Source organism: Mytilus californianus, unplaced genomic scaffold (genome assembly GCF_021869535.1).
Source record: "Mytilus californianus isolate M0D057914Y unplaced genomic scaffold, xbMytCali1.0.p SCAF_3, whole genome shotgun sequence".
Classification (NCBI taxonomy): Eukaryota; Metazoa; Mollusca; class Bivalvia; order Mytilida; family Mytilidae; genus Mytilus; species Mytilus californianus.
This window is the reverse complement of record NW_026262679.1, coordinates 10,135,407-10,156,834: the sequence shown is the minus strand read 5'-3', so window position 1 is coordinate 10,156,834 and position 21,428 is coordinate 10,135,407.

The following is a 21,428-nucleotide window of genomic DNA, read 5'->3' as shown; positions in this document are numbered from 1 at the left end:
TGAGATCTCACAAAACATGTTTAACCCCGCCGCATTTTTGTGCCTGTCCCAAGTCAGGCGCCTCTGGCCTTTGTTAGTCTATGTTTGTTAAACATATGTATGTTTTTTAATTTTAGTTCATTTATATGTTTTTGGAGTTTATATATATAGTATGACGTCCATTTTCACTGAACTAGTACACATTTTTATTTAGGGGCCAGCTGAGGACCACCTCCGGGTACGGGATTTTCTCGCTGCGTTGAAGACCCATTTGTGGCCTTCGGCTGTTATCTGCTCTTTGGCCGGGTTGTTGTCTCTTTGACATATTCCTATTTCCATTCTCAAATTTATTGTATACACTAAAAACCCTCACTAACTGATCCAATGGTGTAATTGTGACATAATTCATCAAACCTCATAAGATCGGTACTTAGGGCAATAAAAAGCTAGGGACACTACTCCACGACCTAGAATTACTCGCTGTTTATTCACAAAATATTTTACTAAACTTCAATATCAATCAGTTCATTTTAACTATTTTTTTATCTACCCATAATAGGAATTATACCGTTAGTATCAAAAAGCTGATTGAAATTATATACAATTATCAAATCTTCTTCAGGTTTTTAAAACAAGCACACTAGGCACAATATGCACAATATGCACTTACAAAATACACTGCTTTATTGATTTACAGGTTATAAGTTTAATTTCCATAAACTTAAACCTGATCCCTGAATATTTCGAAAGATATATAATACTCTGGCGTGCACAATCATTTCGCTATGAAGTATCTTTATAATTCTGAGATCATTTTTTAAACACACGTCGATAATTGTCCATACTCATTATAGTGCGGGTGGACTTAAAAGATCAGACAAACAATGTTACATTATAGTGTGCGTGCGGGTGGACCTAAAAGATCAGACAAACAGTGTTACATTATAGTGCGGGTGGACATAAAAGATCAGACAAACAATGTTACATTATAGTGCGGGTGGACCTAAAAGATCAGACAAACAATGTTACATTATAGTGTGCGTGCGGGTGGACCTAAAAGATCAGACAAACAATGCTACATTATAGTGGTGCGGGTGGACCTAAAAGATCAGACAAACAATGTTACATTATAGTGTGCGTGTGGGTGGACATAAAAGATCAGACAAACAATGTTACATTATAGTGTGCGTGCGGGTGGACCTAAAAGATCAGACAAACAATGTTACATTATAGTGTGTGTGCGGGTGGACCTAAAAGATCAGACAAACAATGTTACATTATAGTGTGTGTGCGAGTGGACCTAAAAGATCAGGCAAACAATGTTACATTATAGTGTGCGTGCGGGTGGACCTAAAAGATCAGACAAACGATGTTACATTATAGTGTGCGTGCGGGTGGACATAAAAGATCAGACAAACAATGTTTCATTATAGTGTGCGTGCGGGTGGACCTAAAAGATCAGACAAACAATGTTACATTATAGTGTGCGTGCGGGTGGACCTAAAAGATCAGACAAACAATGTTACATTATAGTGTGTGTGCGGGTGAACCTAAAAGATCAGACAAACAATGTTACATTATAGTGCGGGTGGACCTAAAAGATCAGACAAACAATGTTACATTATAACTGTGTGTGCGAGTGGACCTAAAAGATCAGACACACAATGTTACATTTTAGTGTGCGTGCGGGTGGACCTAAAAAATCAGACAAACAATGTTACATTATAGTGAGCGTGCGGGTGGACCTAAAAGATCAGACAAACAGTGTTACATTATAGTGTGCGTGCGGGTGGACCTAAAAGATCAGACAAACAATGTTACATTATAGTGTGCGTGGACCTAAAAGATCAGACAAACAATGTTACATTATAGTGTGCGTGCGGGTGGACCTAAAAGATCAGACAAACAATGTTACATTATAGTGTGCGTGCGAGTGGACATAAAAGATCAGACAAACAATGTTACATTATAGTGAGCGTGCGGGTGGACCTAAAAGATCAGACAAACAATGTTACATTATAGTGTGCGTGCGAGTGGACCTAAAAGATCAGACAAACAATGTTACATTATAGTGAGCGTGCGGGTGGACCTAAAAGATCAGACAAACAATGTTACATTATAGTGTGTGTGCGAGTGGACCTGAAAGATCAGACAAACAATGTTACATTATAGTGTACGTGGACCTAAAAGATCAGACAAACAATGTTACATTATAGTGTGTGTGCGAGTGGACCTAAAAGATCAGACAAACAATGTTACATTATAGTGTGCGTGAGGGTGGACCTAAAAGATCAGACACACAATGTTACATTATAGTGCGGGTGGACCTAAAAGATCAAACAAACAATGTTACATTATAGTGTGTGTGCGGGTGGACCTAAAAGATCAGACAAACAATGTTACATTATAGTGTGCGTGCGGGTGGACATAAAAGATCAGACAAACAATGTTACATTATAGTGTGCGTGAGGGTGGACCTAAAAGATCAGACAAACAATGTTACATTATAGTGCGGGTGGACCTAAAAGATCAAACAAACAATGTTACATTATAGTGTGTGTGCGGGTGGACCTAAAAGATCAGACAAACAATGTTACATTATAGTGTGCGTGCGGGTGGACCTAAAAGATCAGACAAACAATGTTACATTATAGTGTGTGTGCGGGTGGACCTAAAAGATCAGACAAACAATGTTACATTATAGTGTGCGTGCGGGTGGACCTAAAAGATCAGACAAACAATGTTACATTATAGTGTGTGTGCGGGTGGACCTAAAAGATCAGACAAACAATGTTACATTATAGTGCGGGTGGACCTAAAAGATCAGACAAACAATGTTACATTATAGTGTGCGTGGACCTAAAAGATCAGACAAACAATGTTACATTATAGTGTACGTGGACCTAAAAGATCAGACAAACAATGTTACATTATAGACACTTATTACTGCTTCCACAACTCGGACTCAGACCATCATTACAGGTGGAAAGGATTAGGCGTATGAAGACTGATGTATTTTAGAAGAATTTCTGTATAGAGTATTCTATTCAAGTAAATCATAAATATCGTAATTGAAAGAAAAGAAAAAAAAGAAACATTTACCTCTTTTGTGTTCTATGATTCCAGCCTAAAATGACTATACAAACATCAGTTAATCCTTGTTATTAGCACTTGTGCCGTGACCGTAACATTGACTGCATTTTATATATATTTGAGCTATGTGACCTGTTTAAATTTAAAGCCCAAACTAAAAATGACCAAATATTTGCATATGAATAAAGGGGGTGTGGGGTATACATATTGATCGTTTATTAAGCTGTTATGGCTATAAAAACATCATCTAAAAATTTGCATATCCTATCTATAGAATTGTTTTAAACACTCGTCTGGTCCCTTTGGCGGTACACCAATGTCAGTTGAAATATCAGAAGTAGGAAAGAATAAATCATAAACAGGCAGTAAGAACAGCCATAGAAGTATCTAGGGGACAGCCGAAACATATGATTTTCAAATGGAGAAAGGCCACAGATTAAAATTACATCTTCAAAATTGTCAATTTGCAACTTTTTATCAGTTATATTTTACTATGTTTTGTACTTCGGAATAAAGTACTCTAAATGAATGAATAAATGAATGGTTGAATGAATGAATATAAAAGAAAGAACTAATGGGTTGATTAATTGATAAAAAGCTTATGAAACAAATGATACTTGATACGAAATCTTAAAAATGATGAAGGTGTATACACTTAAAAAACTTTTTTAACTATTACTTGAAAAGATTAACGAAATTGAGACACCAGCATAGTGTTGTTATTTCTTTGTTATTGTAGGATAAATGACCTTTGTTCATCAATGGCATGGCGTGTTGTATAAGGATAATAGGAATACTGAAATACAACTCGGTCAAGTAAACGTATTCAATCTGATCATTTTACAACATTTTATCCATCCAAGGACATTTAAAATTTAAAATGGACACGGTTTCAGGACACATTCGTTGTATTTAAAGTCCTATTAATAAAAAAGCAAAACAAAATTAGTTATAACAAACCAGATTTAAATACTTGTTCTAGAAATATGTTTTCCATGCCAATACATTATACAGTTTTAATGCTTTCTTCGTCTCTCTTTCTTTGCTTGGTGGTTTTGGTTTGTTTTGTTTTGTTTTGTCTTCACTTGTCTTTCTTTAGCTTTCTATTTTGTTTGTTTCTGCGTTTTTTTATTTTTCAATTTGATACTTTGTAAAATCATTTATATATTTTCTTTTTCTTTTGGTATTACTTTTTTTCATTCTATATACATAGTGGATCTGAAAAATAGGAAATATCAACAAGTCATTAAATTCACAGGATAGCGATTTCCGTGAAGATTGTCTAATAACCGCGGCTATCTATCATAATTTTTGATTAGCTTGTAATATTACCATGGTTTCTAAAGATGATTTGAAATAATTTGTTGTCAAAAGACCTACATATTAAAGCGAATTAAGTTGAACAAAGAAATTAAGCATTACAATCTTCTCAGTCTAAATTGCAAAATAAACTACGCCTTACAATTAATCCATTATCACTGGTGTTCAAACGGATATATATTCAAACACAATTCTATGCTGAGTACATTCAAAAATACTTGTCCATCCCATCGAAATACACTATCCCTGCACAGACACGCACTTCATATTTGTGACCAAACACAGAATGAAGGAACTAAGAATTATACTCTCGAAATTTATCATTTTCAATACATCAACAGATAAATGTGATAATTTAATTCATAGTTGTACAAAGTTTATATATTCCTATTTAAATTTGGTAGAATTGTTGAACTATCGAATACTATTCAGTCTGATAAAAAACAGAATATTTACATCGTTTTCCAGAAAGAACTAGCTCCACGCTTGGCCAACCACAATACTCGTGCGACAACTTTATATGGCCGTATTGCATTAGTATTCACATAAACTTTCTTTCGGGTAAGTTTGGACTGAATGACATTTAATTTTGTAACAACAGACAAAATTTCTGCTTTTTTTTTTTTTTAAAGATTATCGATATTTTTTAAAAGAAAGAACAATATTCGTCGCGTCAGAAAAGCAAAATTATTGAAATGAACCTTATTTTCTGAAATACAAAATTCGTTTCAAAGTTAAATCATTTGACAATACAAAATTGGATTTTGAAACCATACCGTTCTATACACTTATTTTGGCAGCTGTACTTTGGAGAAGAAATGTAGAAGTTGTAATCTTCATTTACATTTTCCCCGTGAAGACATCTTGAAAAGTCTTAAAAATGCAAATCAAGAACAAAAATATTTACCAATTCCAAATGCAAATCCTTCCACAAACGCGTATTGACTCAATAGTCACCAAACTGAGAATAAAATACTTAGTATCAATATAAAAATCATTTATTGTCAGAAAATTCAAATAAGAACATTGAAACCAGAAAGAAAAACAATCATAAATTTCTCGTTATCGTAGGATTTACAATCTATTCTTTGGTAGCCTAAGTTGAATCACTAAAACAACTTAACATATCTATTTTTTAGTATGAGTACTAAATGTACCTAAATTTTCAGTCAGCTTTTTTGAAACTGATAATGAAAAAAATTAAGACCATTGCCTACCAAATATTATAATTCACAAAGAACAACATGATTGATTCATTTCATTATAGTACAGGAATACCTTACTGACCAAAGCCCATGTATACAAACTTAACGTGCATATATGGCTTATGCGTACGAAGATTGATTCAACATCTAAGAGCTGGTGTTAGTATCATGACTTCCAAAATTATTTTTGTCAGCATTCAAAAAGAACTTAATAATGCAAAGAAGTACATAAAAAAATTTACGACAAACATTTTTATCAATTCGATGTTTGCAAATTTTGTAATTTTAGTAAAAAGAATATCGTGCTTCAAAACAAACCAGGCACAGATAGACCTTGGCGGCTTTGTCTATCATTTTATTAAGTTCCGTTTGGTTATATTGCCCAAAGACGACGTGATCAACTGTGTGCCATCGACTATGCACACACATAGACAATTCTAAAGCATGTATTATAAGAAGACCATTTTTACTCGTCTACACAAAATCAGATAATAATAAAGCATTTAAGGTTGAGAGATCATTGCTACTCGTCTACACACAAGCAGATAATTCTAAAGCCTTTAATGTTAGAAGACTATTGCTACTCGTCTACACACAAGCATCTGACAATTATAAAGCATGTAATGTAAGAAGATCATTGCTACTCAAAACTAGTCAAAACATTTACTAAATTTTATCATCGGTATAAGGACATCATTCGTAAATATAACTCAACATGCAGACATCTTATACGTTCGGGTATTTCACATCCAATCTTTTATGGTAATATTCTTTACAAAGCACAAAAATGTCAGTATTCACCTCAAAAGCTAACAAAACCTTTAAACAGACTTATTAAGAAGGGATATAGCTACGATACTGTTGTCAGGTCATTAAAGATTGCATATTTTGGCTTCAATATTGATTCACTTATAGGGTCTTTGCATCGGAATTAAACATATTTATTCTAAAACCAGTTGTTGGCATGACACGGGTTATGTTTTTCTCATATATTTTATGATGGTATAATACTAAACCCCTAACAGGAGGGATTGTGCCTGATATTCATATGATGAAGACATAATCTTTCAATCAGTTTAATTGAGGTCTGGAGCTGGCATGTCAGTAACTGCTAGTAGTCTGTTGTTATTTATGTATTATTGTCATTTTGTTTATTTTCTTTTGTTTCCTATTCTGACATCGCACTCGGACTTCTCTTGAACTGAGTTTTACTGTGCGTACTGTTGTACGTTTGTTTTTTCTACATTGGCTAGAGATATAGGGGGAGGGTTGAGATATCAAAAAACATGTTTACCCCCCCCCCCCCCCCCCCCCCCCCCCCCCGCATTTTTGCGCCTGTCCCAAGTCAGGAGCCTCTGGCCTTTGTTAGTCTTGTATCATTTTTAATTTTAGTTTCTTGTGTATAATTTGGAGTTTAGTATGACGTCCATTATCACTGAACTAGTATACATATTTGTTTAGGGGCCAGCTGAAGGACGCCTCCGGGTGCGGGAGTTTCTCGCTGCATTGAAGACCCATTGGTGGCCTTCGGCTGTTGTCTGATCTATGGTCGGGTTGTTGTCTCTTTGACACATTCCCCATTTCCATTCTCAATTTTATCGCCTACACACAGACAGATAATTCTAAAGCATTTAATGTAAGAATACCATTGCTACTCGCCTACACACAAGCAGATAATTCTAAAGCATTTACTGTGCTTATCCAGTAACCTTTGTGGTATCACCATAGCAATGGCTAAAACAGTTTACCAAATTGCAGTTTGAATTCTTCTCCCACAAACTGATCAACTGGTAAAATATTTTTAACAAATTGCTCAAGTGAAAGATTGTTAGTATGAAGTGAGTGCTGTGAAATAGACATTTTCGAAAATTCATCTACACAGACACTTACACCTACACCGACACCTACACTGACAACAAAAATATAGGGACCGTATCAAAATGTCAAAACATACTGAATGAATGACCTCTTAAAACTTGGTTGCAGATATAAAAAAATACACATTCTGTATTTTTTTCAAGATGATTTTTTATTCGGAATCGGAACTAGAAACACCGAATGCTCTCATTAGTTTTGGATTATTTTAAGTAATGAATTTGTGACATTCCATCTGTTTTTTTAATTGTGTCCGTTTGCAACCAATCAAACGGAATACAGTGTTGTGGTAGAATATATAATTGGTGAATTGAATTTCTAGAAAGAATTCGGAACATAAATAAAGTATCTTATTTCTTATTAAGCAAGCAAATATATTTTTAACAATGAAAATCAACAGGTCTTAGGATTTGTAATGGACGTTTCGGCGACTCAAGTATAAAATAAAAACGGTTGTAGTGTAAATTCTACCTAAAATAAAATGCCAAAAGTAAAATATAACTGCTAAAAGTAAAAATGAAATGCAAAGTAATAAAAAAAAATAATTCAAAAATTACAAACAAACAAAATTTTGTTAAAAAAGAAAAAAACCTTCTTTTTTTGCCGAAATTCCCAAATATTCAATTTCCCAAAACTAAGCATAAAAATAAAATGTTGACCCCCCTCTTTACAAAAATATATATATATTAACGTTATATTTGACAACGCGCAGCAACACCAGTGTTGAAGTAATTGTGAAGTGAAAGTTCTTCATAAGAATTTTTTTATTTTATACTCAGGTATAAAAATTAGTAATTCAAAGTTTCATGAGAAATAAATTCGTTTTCTTAGTGTTATCAGGGGTGTACGGAATTTTACTATGCATTTTCAACACCGGTGTAAAATTCCGTACCGCCCTGATTACACAAAGATAACACATACTAAAATACGTTCTGTTTCACGACGACGCTAAAAAAGACTTTACACGTTCTTGTTTCTGATTTCAATAGATACAGTCACGTGTCAGTCATTACAACTGAACGGACGTGCTGGGTCAGCTCTCCTTTACCCACTATCTTCGGTGAGGGTTTACTGATAGATGGATCAACGACTTACTACTTTCGATGACAGAAACCAATCCAACGCTGTACTGACTACGATAGGCTATAATCCACGTAGGGCGAATCCCCGCGTCAACATACACTCCAAAACCCATTATGGATGGGGGAGTGGTATGCCGACTGACGTCCTAGGGCTGTATCCTAGGTGTTAGATGATGATCCGCCATTTCACTGTCTCGCGACTTTGGTCCTGATAATGCTTCCTGTCATCGTTATTACTATGTCCGAGACTCATCGACCAGTACTCCATCATCGTGGTTAACGGGCTGCCAAGCTGACCAACCTGGCCCTGAAAGCAGCCGTTGTGAAGTAAACAACAAAATAGCCAACAAACCAAACCAAAACAACTTACCAAATTCAAGATGGCCGCCTACCAAAATGGCGAAATCCAACTGTTCCTGTCCGACTGCAAAAATATTTAAACGCTCACCAAAACACCTTCGGGCACCGAGCCGACCGTGCGAGGGCTGAACAGCCAGTCAAGGTCGTTAAACACTTCCATTAGTAGTTTCTGATTTAAGTTTACTAATTTACACAAAGGCCCCCCTTTTTTTTCCCCAAAGTACAATATTAAAGATCGGTCAATTCTCAGCTACTAAACAGAGCTAATAAAGTAGCAAATCATTCAAAATATAAGTTTTCTACAGTATTTAAAATGTAGATTAGAAGAAAAAATAATAATATAAATGATTGCGGTCGTTGTACATATTGAGATGACCCCTTCTCAAAAAAGTTACCTGTAGTCATAGGCGTAGGTGTAAGCGTCGGTATCGAACCGCTTTCGAAAATGTCTAATAAAACGTAATACTTACCTTCCAACTCCAGTTAGTCTATACATCTATGGTTGATGTCTTTGTCGTGAATTTTAAACAAAATAATGACTTACTATAATATGATTCACTGATACTGATTTAGTAGGTATAACTTTGACATGAAAACTTCTATCATAAATAGATTTTATAAATAAATAGTTCAAACCATTGTTCTGTAAGTCTATAATTTATAGCTCCTGCAGCCGGTTGTACGAACGTTTCATTAAATTTAACGGCTCATTATTTAGTGTCATTAGCGCGTCATTAATTCATGTTTCATTAAATCTGTTGTACAAATAGTTTAATGAAGTAAAAGTTCAACAACACCCCGGGGGCAGTCTGCCATAAAACCATGCAAATCAGTCCGCAAGGGGGGTCATCAGATTTGATTGAAACTTTGCGTGCTTAAACAACATATTGAAAGAAGTCCATAAACAAAATATTTCGTCTGGTTCCCATTCCTTTCAGTTAGGAGATGCTGTAATGTACCGGGAACCAGTTTTCCCTTGTTGAAGGCAGTATTTTTCTATGAAAATGACCAATTTCTGCATTTTAAAACTTATAATTTAGGAAATCAATCAGATTTATTGAATAATCATGTGTTGAAGCTTTAGTAACTCATCAGTTCACAAATTTACAAGAAACAGTTTATGTATAATTCCAAGGGAGATAATCCAGTAAAAAAATCTTTTCAGAAAATCATAAATAGTACATATTTTTAAAACTACCCAGCCTTTGGTCCATTAAAAATATAAAGATAACCCCTTTTTTTTAATTGGAGTAGTTAATAATGCATTTAAGCTATCAAACTTGCTGGGGTCTCATTTTAGTACATTCTAGAATTCTATGGTCGAGTTGTTGTCTCTTTGACACATTCCCTATTTCCATTCTCAATTTTACTCGAAAAATTGCCTAAATTTACATTTTCTCTCAATGAATCAATTAATTTAAAATAGCAATCAGTAGATAATTTTTAAAATGCATGCGTTTCTATTTCAAAAGCACTATATTATTGAACAAAGTAAGTCAAAGTAACAATGAACATAGTACAATTACAAGTTTTGATGGCATAAATATTGATTTTCTATGGTACAAAGGGAGATAATTCAGTAAAAATGCATTTTCAAAAATCTTAAAAGTTCATATGTTTTCAGCTTACCTGCTTTTGGTCCATCAAAACTATAAACATATCTCTACTTGTGGTCTAAGTGAAAAAGTTAATATTGTTTTTTAGCATATAAAATGTGTGGACTCTTTTTTAGTACTTTCTAAAATTCTCCTCGAAAAATGCCTATATTTACAATTTCTCTCAATGAATCAATGAATTTTAAATATCAATCTTTAGATAATTTTGGAAATGTAAGTGACTTTTTTTAAAGCATTATTATATTAAACATAGTTAGTCAGAGCAACAATGAACAAAGTATAATTACAATATGGTCTTGATTTCTGTTTTCTTATTTTTTTAGGCCATTTTTCTCTATTATTTATACTTTTTGCCCATTTTCTCTATTCTTTATATTTTAGCACCTCATTATTCTCTATTCTTTACTTTTTTTGGTCCATTTTTCTCTATTATATTTTTTGCCCATTTATTCTCTATTCTGTAATTCTGTAAACCCCATCAACGCCCTTGTACATATTGATTTTCTATGGTAGAAAGGGAGATAATCCAGTAAAAATGCATTTTCAAAAATCTTTAAAAAAGTATCTAATTTTCTTCATATTAAGTATTCTGCTCTTTATACATTATAAGTATTTCTATATTGCCCTTTTGTTTCATCAAGTAAACCATAAAACAAAGCATACCAAGGTGTAATAAGAGAATTTTTACACAAAACAAATCGTGGTTTCTTTCTATGATTGTTGAAAAATGTCAAAACTTGCAATTTCTGACAGCAATCAATAAATTTAATATATCACTCTGTATATGCATGGGGTTTTAAAGTGTATTTTTATTAAAAAAAGAATCAAAATCTAACAAGGTGTAGATACCTCATAAAATACAGTCACCAAAAGTATTGATGTTTATATGACCAAGGGTGATAATCCAAAATATATATAAAGACTTCAAAAATAATTTTCGCTGTTATATTCTTACTAGAGTTAACACTTCAAAATTAAACAAATCATAAATTGTCATGATATGCTTGTTTCTATGAAATAGTTCTATATCTATTTTTGTGACCTTTAAGAATAGTGAAAGTTCAATGTTTTTTTTTATTTAATTTTTACTGTTTACTTAGTGAAGAATATACTTTTATCAAGTTGTGCCCGGTGAAAAAAACACCCCTAAAAGGATGTACAATGAACTTGCTCCAAGTGTACTTTGAAAAGGATTATAGAGACTGTTACATCATTTTAATACTAATATATCCTTCATTAGAAGAAAAGTTGCTGTTTACACAAAAACTAGATATGCATTTTCTTTAAGGGGCATTAGCTATCAAATTCATGATAACTGATTTGACTTGCATTCTCATATTTGATTTATAACATACTAAAACATTTATCCAAATTACAAAAAGTCCAAAAACTAAAAAGAAACAATGAACAATGCATGAACTTATTATAATGTATCAGAATTTCGTGCTTATTTTAGTCTAGACTCCGTTTAATTAATCATAGAGATGACCTGCCAAAACTGACGACAGTGTTACCACCTGATATAAAAATAATTGTATAAATAGACAGACGAGCATCTGGAATTGTGTAATGCGATTTTTCTATGTCTATTTGATTTCTTGTTATAGATTAAAAACAAAATTGTTGTTTCACTTTGACATGGGGTCAAATTAAAGGTTACATGAATGCGGATTCAAATGAGTTAAATTATTGACTTGCAACCTAATAATACATTTGCAATATTTTTAGCTTATTTTGACAAAAATGAACCAAACTGACAGCTTTTAGCTAAATATTATATATAAGTGTTTCACACAAAATTAGAGGCTCTAAAGAGCCTGTGTCGCTTACCTATGTCTATGTGCATCTTCAACAATAGATAATTTCTAATATGGTAGACTAGAATCCAATTAATGGCACAAATATTTTTGTTATTGATCTTGTATTGCCGATAATTTTGTTTGTTTATATTTTCTCTCCATCTTCTATAGTTTTTGCCCAAAACACAATTAACTCATCATTTAAGTGCAATAAGACAAATGACAATATCATCTTTTCTGACCAATTTGCAGTTCTTGTCTTGTTGATCATTTTTGCTTTTAAAGTTTCTATTGATGTATTGTAGTTTTCAAGATAATAGGCAAAAATGCAAACAATTGTTAAAACTTAATATTGAAAGGCAATAACTTCAATAACAAGTCGACTGACGATTTCGGCCATGATGACTTGTCTATTTGTAGATCTTGTCTTGGTGATTATTGTTTGCTTCTAACGTTTCTTTTTATCTATTCTAGTTTTCAGCATAATAGGCAAACACGCAATTTTATTTATTTAAAATAGTCTAAAAGGGCAATAACTACAATAAGAAGTAAACTGATGCGTTTAGCCATGTTGACTTATTCATAGATCTTGTCAAGCTGATCATTTCCTATTTAACTATCTATATATTGTAGTTTTCAAGATAATAGGAAACAAGAATGTGTCCATAGTACACGGATGCCCAACTCGCACTATCATTTTCTATGTTCAATGGACCGTGAAATTGGGGTCAAACTCTAATTTGGCATTAAAATTAGAAGAATCATATCATAGCGAACATGTGTACTAAGTTTCAAGTTGATTGGACTTCAATTTCATCAAAAACTACCTTGACCAAAAACTTTAACCTGAAGCGGGACAGACGGACGGACGAACGAACGGAAAACATAATGCCCCTCTACTATCGTAGGTGGGGCATAGAATGAAGAAATGACAGTTTTGATGTAAATAGACAGTATAGGTAGATCTCAGCATTTTGAAATTGTCTGCCCTGTCAAATATTACATATCTATATAGCAGTTTTCAAGATAATAGACAAAATTTACATTTTACCCCTTCTGTTCTTTTTTAGGCGAATAGGACATTATGGTTGAAAAGCGGGGGTCATCGGACACATTTTTTGAACTAGATATCTAAATGGCGATTGTGGCCAAATGATTAGATTTGGCCTAATAGTTTCATAGATTTTTGTAAAAATCAATGGACTACGACGACAGACGACTGACGCCATTTGATGGAAAAAGCTGACTCTGACCCTTTGTTTCTACAGTGTACTTTTAAAATGAGTTCAGACTGTATTTTAATAGTTGAGTATATCTTCCATTAAAAAAAACGCTGGTGTTTTACACAAAAACAAGACATGATTCTTAGACTGTCAATATGTAGTTAAACTCAGGTTTCAACTGCCAGACTTGAATGTGCAGCTCCTGCTGTATCCAAGGACCAAACACTGAAGAAAATCCTTTTACTACGAAAGTGTGCTGCAACAGATCCATGTCATAATACATTCACAAATATATGAAAACATATTGCACAGAAAAAAAAGCAATGATTTCACATTATAATGTCCTCAACTGATCTTGAGTTCAAAATATTCAATGTTTGACAGTACTTCATTCTTCATTTAATTATGAATCATGTACAACATATGCTTCATCAATTGTTTCCACTTTAACAGAATAGTCCACCAATTCATTTGTTTTCTTTCGGGTAAGATTTCCAAATAAGCTTCTGATCTGAATTGATGATAACCATTCTTTTTGTGTTAACAATTTAAAGATATCAGGGCTTGTTTCTTTCTTCAGGCGATCACAAATTGTTATATATTTAGATATATATTTAATATGTGTAATTCAGTTTCATATGTTAATTATACGGAATTGTACAAGTGATGTCCGGAAACGCCTTTTTACGTACGCTCTCTCTTTTATTAAATGTCGTAACGTAAGACGTATTTTTATTCTGAGCTAGTCACAACCCCAAAACTAAAGTATAAAGACGAGGCCCATATCTTTACATGGTGGAGAGACCCTAAAAAGAATATCTGGACACTTTTACTGAATTTTTTAGAATATTTGTGCAGTTTTCAAGACAATTTATTTATTTTTAAAATGTGCTCCCGTGCATGTAGACCCCGTACACGAGGACTGGACACGTGGTTGATTCGTCAATATGAATAGATTATGAGAGCTTTTTGACCAGTGACTTATACGAACAAATATTAATTCATTTTATAACAAAATTTCCACACAAACATAGACATTTATTTTTATTCATCTATTCCCCATTTATACATAAATGATTCTTCCACGTGTGGGAAAACATCATGGACGTCAGTGGGTATATTCAAATATCTATGGTCTTGTATAGACGGAATTACTTGGAATAATTGGAGATTGCAATAATAAAGATTTATTATAGTATGCATTGCCTGTATTTATTTTCATTTATGTAGAATGTGAGATTTATCTCATGACTATTTAATAAAGTAACTATGTACAACGTAACATATCTCGAAATTTGGAATATCGACTCATAATATTAATAATTCATCAGGATCTGTGTGATTTATTTCATGATATTGTTAGTGCCGTCTGTATCTTAAAATTCTTCCGTAGACTTATTTGTGAGATTTATCATCTCATAGTAAGATTTCCGGCAAATTGCAACTTCTGCTAAAGATGTCCGTAAATGAAGACCATAAAAGAAAAAGACACGTATGGACATTAATTGTGTGTTGCTCTAGTATATTTTGTATAATTATGCATTGATGTTTTTATTATATCATTCCGACATCACTTATAATATAATATAAAGTATAATTTGTATTCCTTGACCAGAATTAATAAAGAATACATATATATACATTGTACATCATAAATTATAATGATAAATCATAAACATTTTGTATGAAGTGTACTACGGGGCGACGAATGGGACTTGAACTTTTTGTAATCAAAATCAATTTTGTGAACACAAAATTCAATTCTGTCATAACAAAATCTTTTTTGTCTTACAAAACTATGTGATACAGACTTGTTTTATGAGAACTTCAATTTTGTAATTACAAAATTCATTTTTTGTAGACAAAATTCATTTTTGTCATAGGTATGCAAATATAAACTAATTTGCATACAAAATTGACTTTGTGACACAAAATTGACTTTTGTGTTAAATTTTCACTTCTGTTCAACAAAACTCAATTTTGTCTACACAAAAATAAACACAAAATTGAATTTTGTGACAAAAATCAATTTTGTCTACACAAAAATAAACACAAAATTGTGACAAAATCTCAGTTTTGTATGCAAATTAGTTCACAGAATCCAAACTAAACTAATTTGCATACATAATTATGTTATGATGAACTATGGTGACCAAAGCATTAAATCACTCGGTCATAATAGCATTGACCGCTCGTAAGAACATTAAAGTAACCCATCAATGGTTTTATAAACTAAAAACACTGAAAACATAAATTCAGTATGTTCTTTTATTATATGTGTGTAAGATCCTTCTGTAATGGAAAACATGTAGGACGTAAACCAGCTGTGTAAAAAGGGGGAAGGGTTAAAAAAAATAAACCGCAGAGGAAAGTTTTTCAAAATTGCCGTATTTAAAAAAAACATTCCAAGAGTCTAGTTGAGGAATCAATCTTACTAAGTATTTTTTGGCAACATGGCTGTAAGAAGAAAATGAAAAATAGATAAAACAACAACAAAAAAAGAACAAACAGGTATTAAGAATAATGAAATCATAAATGTTTGCCTTATGGCATGGTATTGGTTGCAAAAATTTGATATTTTTCATTTAAATGCAATATTTTTATTTTAATTGGTATATTTCTTCATTTAAATGCCATATTTTTTTATTTGAATGGTATAATTTTTCATTTAAATGCAATATTTTTTATTCAAATGGTATAATTTGTCATTCAAATGCATTTTTTTTTATTTGAATGGTATATGTTTTCATTTAAATGCAATATTTTTTCATTTAAATGCAACATTTTTTATTCAATTGGTAAAGTATTTTTTTATTTATATGCAATAATTGCATTATGGGAAATTCTTTGACGTCATAAGGTCAAACTTGCAACAACGTTTGTGATTGGTCTGTAATTGTTTGGATTTCTCCCCTTTCTTTCTAAACATGAGTGACCAAGAATTAAAAAAACGCGTCAGAATATCGCCCCTCTAACTAAATCTGGCGTTCGTGCGAGTTCTGCACTGGCTGTTAAAATCTTCTGGTCCTAACTATTATTTCTATTTCAAAATTTCGATGGTCAAAACGTTCGGACCACCACTTTTCAAAAACTTTCATTATTTATGGATCTGTATGCATGTTTACCGTTTTTTTTAAATAGATTAGACACCGTTGGTTTTCCCGTTTGAATGGTTTTACACTAGTCATTTTTTGGGGCCCTTTATATCTTGTTGTTCGGTGTGAACAAAGACTACGTGTTGAAGACCGTACTTTGACCTATAATGGTTTACATGTACAAATTATGACTTGGATGGAGAGTTGTCTCATTGGCACTCATACCACATCTTCTTATATCTATATACAACGTAAACTAGACGTTTCTCAGACTGTTTTCTTTTTTTTAATAAATCATTTGCCGCGCGTTGTGAACTGATTGATACTTCAGTCTGGGAGAACAAGATTTATTTCAGTACTAGTTGTAATTAGCTTTGAGCAAACTTCCAGTAATTGCAAATACTCGTATGTCGGTGCTTTGTGTCTATTGTCTTAATATTAGATTTTTTTTTTGTTTATCTCCTACCGATCTTTTGAGTTAATCTAATTGCAACTGATTAGTGCAGGTTGTTCTTTTATTGGACTGTTACACCACTGTCAGAGCTTCGGGATGGGTTGAGTGCTCACAAACATGTTGTTGTACTGTTACACTACTGTCCCAGGTTAGGGGGAGAATTGGGATCCCGCTAACATGTTTAACCCCGCCACATTCTGTATGTATGTGCTTGTCCCAAGTCAGGAGCTTGCAATTCAGTGGTTGCCGTTTGTCGCTGTGTTATACATATTTGTGTTTCGTTCATTTTATTGTACATTAATTCGGCCGTTAGTTTTCTCGTTTGCATTGTTTTACATTTGTGATTTCGGGGCCTTTTATAGCTGACTATGCGGTGTAGGCTTTGCTTATTGTCGAAGGCCGTACGGTGACTTATAGCTGTTGATTTCTGTGTAATTTGGAGAGTTGTCTCATACCACATCTTCGTTTTTATATTAACCCTGCCATATTCTTTATTTGCCTGTCCCAGGTCCGGAGCCTGTAGTTTAGTGGTTGTCGTTGGTTCATGTCTCGACTCAAATTTGATATTTCGTAAATTGTTTTGTTATGTCTAATTATAGCCTTTATATTAATACTAATGCTCCTAGTGTACTTTGAAAAGGATTATAGAGACTGTTACATCATTTTAATACTAATATATCCTTCATTAGATGAAAAGTTGCTGTTTACACAAAAACTAGATATGCATTTTCTTTAAGGGGCATTAGCTATCAAATTCATGATCACTGATTTGACTTGAATTCTCATATTTGATTTATAACATACTAAAACATTTATCCAAATTACAAAAAGTCCAAAAGCTAAAAAGAAACAATGAACAATGCATGAACTTATTATAATGTATCAGAATTTCGTGCTTATTTTAGACTAGACTCCGTTTAATTAATCATAGAGATGACCTGCCAAAACTGACGACAGTGTTACCACCTGATATAAAAATAAATATATAAATATACAGACAAGCACCTGGAATTGTGTAATGCGATTTTTCTATGTCTATTTGATTTCTAGTTATAGATTAAAAACAAAATTGTCGTTTTATCTGTACAGGGATGATTTTTTTTGTGGAACGAATCAATCAACTAAATGTTTTTCCTGGTGGCTACCTAGCTTGTTTCACTTTGACATGGGGTCAAATTAAAGGTTGCATGAATGCGGATTCAAATGAGTTAAATTATTGACTTGCAACCTAATAATACATTTGCAATATTTTTGAGCTTATTTTGACAAAATTGAACCAAACTGACAGCTTTTAGCGAAATATTATATATAAATATTTCACACAAAACGAGCCTGTGTCGCTTACCTATGTCTATGTGCATCTTCAACAATGGATAATTTTTAATATGGTAGACTAGAATCCAATTAATGGCTAAAATCTCTTTGTTATTGATCTTGTATTGTCGATAATTTTGTTTGTTTATATTTTCTCTCTATCTTCTATAGCTTTTGCCCAAAACACAATTACATTTGTAACTCATCATTTAAGTGCAATAATTCTAAGAAGACAAATGACATTAAAATCATCTTTTCTGACCTATTTGCAGTTCTTGTCTTGTTGATCATTTTTGCTTTTAAAGTTTCTATCTATGTATTGTAGTTTTCAAGATAAAAGGCAAAAATGCAAACAATTGTTAAAACTTAATACTGAAAGGCAATAACTTCAATAACAAGTCGACTGACGATTTCGGCCATGATGACTTATCCATTTGTAGATCTTGTCTTGGTGATTATTGTTTGCTTCTAAAGTTTCTTTTTAACTATTCTAGTTTTCAGGATAATAGGCAAACACGCAAACAAAAAAATTATTTAAAATCGTCTAAAAGGGCAATAACTACAATAAGAAGTAAACTGATGCGTTTAGCCATGTTGACTTATTTATAGATCTTGTCAAGCTGATCATTTCCTATTTAACTATCTATATATTGTAGTTTTCAAGATAATAGGAAACAAGAATGTGTCCATAGTACACGAATGCACCACTCGCACTATCACTTTCTATGTTCAGTGGACCGTGAAAATGGGGTCAAAACTCTAATTTGGCATTAAAATTAGAAGAATCATATCATAGGGAACATGTGTAATAAGTTTCAAGTTGATTGGACTTCAACTTCATCAAAAACTACCTTGACCAAAAACTTTAATCTGAAGCGGGACAGACGGACGGACGGACGAACGGACGCACAGACCGGAAAACATAATGCCCCTCTACTATCGTAGGTGGGGCATAAAATGAAGAAATGACAGTTTTGATGTAAATAGACAGTATATTCCATTCTCAATTCTATAGTATATGTAGATCTCAACATTTTGAAATTGTCTGCCCCTGTCAGATATTACATATCTATATAGCAGTTTGCAAGATAATAGACAAAATTTACATTTTACCCCCTCTGTTCTTTTTTAGGCGTATAGGCCATTTTGGTTGAAAAGCGGGGTCATCGGACACATTTTTTGAACTAGATATCCAAATGGTGATTGTGGCCAAATGATTAGATTTGGCCTAATAGTTTCATAGGAGAAGATTTTTGTAAAAATCAACGGACTACGACGACAGACGACTGACGCCATTTGATGGGAAAAGCTCACACTGACCCTTTGTTTCTACAGTGTACTTTTAAAACGAGTTCAGACTGTATTTTAATAGTTGAGTATATCTTCCATTAAAAAAAAACCCGCTGGTGTTTACACAAAAACTAGACATGATTCTTAGACTGTCAATATGTAGTTAAACTCAGGTTTCAACTGCCAGACTTGAATGTGCAGCTCCTGCTGTATCCAAGGACTAAACACTGAAGAAAATCCTTTTACTACGAAAGTGTGTGGCAACAGATCCATGTCATAATACATTCACAAATATATAAAAGCATATTGCACAGAAAAAGAAGCAATGATTTCACATTATAATGTCCTCAACTGATCTTGAGTTCAAAATATTCAATGTTTGACAGTACTTCATTCTTCATTTAAGTACGAATCATGTACAACATATGCTTCATCAATTGTTTCCACTTTAACAGAATTGTCCACCAATTCATTTGTTTTCTTTCGGGTAAGATTTCTAAATAAGCTTCTGATCTGAATTGATGATAACAATTCTTTTTGTGTTAACAATTTAAAGATATCAGGGCTTGTTTCTTTCTTCAGGCGATCACAAATGCCATTATAACGAGGTATTTTTCAGGGTTTTTTCGTCCTTGCTCAAAAATAACATACAAGTACTTTTTTCAATCTTTGGGAAAGTTTTGAACTTTCTTGGGCCTTTTTAAAACCCAGCCTTTATTTATCAAATCTCCATAGTTTATTTGGGAAATCTAACAAGCTGACTTTTACATTTTAAATTGAGAATGGAAATGGGGAATATGTCAAAGAGACAACAACCCGACCAAAAAAGCAGACAACAGTCGAAGGCCACCAATGTACAATGTACCTATGTACAATGTATGTCGAAACTTTCTGATCAAGACCTTCAAAATATATTCTGTAAATTCAAAAACTATTGCAATATGAATAACACAAAAGATTTTCAATGTCCCCCGCCTACTAAATTTTTGAACAGGGCTCATTTTCAACCTTGACCTGTTGTCTGTAGAATGCTACTGCATAACTTTTATCAAAATTAGATAACGATTGATTAATTAATCTAGAGAGTTTACAATCCGGACCGATGCTCGGACGAACAGCATTTATATATTCCAGGACGCAATGTGATGCTGATGGGGACAACACGAACAGATATGGGATGTATGTCAAGAAGACAACATTTCATCTCAGAAGTTAACTAACAAAAAATGTACACCCAGAGGTCGCCACACGATCTCCAACAAACTGGGAAACCCCACACCATGTAGTTAGCTCTTAGCTATATGGACCAGACTGTGATATGACCTTAATTGCATTTTCATTTATTGTACAATATTCCATTACAGTATAATTTAAATTTGCTTTAATTAATCTCACATTTTTGAAGGTCACCATGAATACGCTATAATATTATTACACACATTAAGTTCTGAATTCGCAGTATTTTTTATTTTCCTACATAAAGTCGACGTCAGAATTCTACCAAATTGTCTTTGAATTTAATTACAACTAAGTAAAACTATTTTAGTGAATTAAAACTAAAGTCTCTCCTGTAGAAGTCACGCTAGTAAAAAAAAAGATGGTCATGCAAGCAAGAATATATAGTTATACGGTGAATGTGTGGAAATATGCACTGTTTTCAATATATATAACAATTTATGAAACGAGGGAGTAGGACATGAGGGACAAAATATATGGTACACTT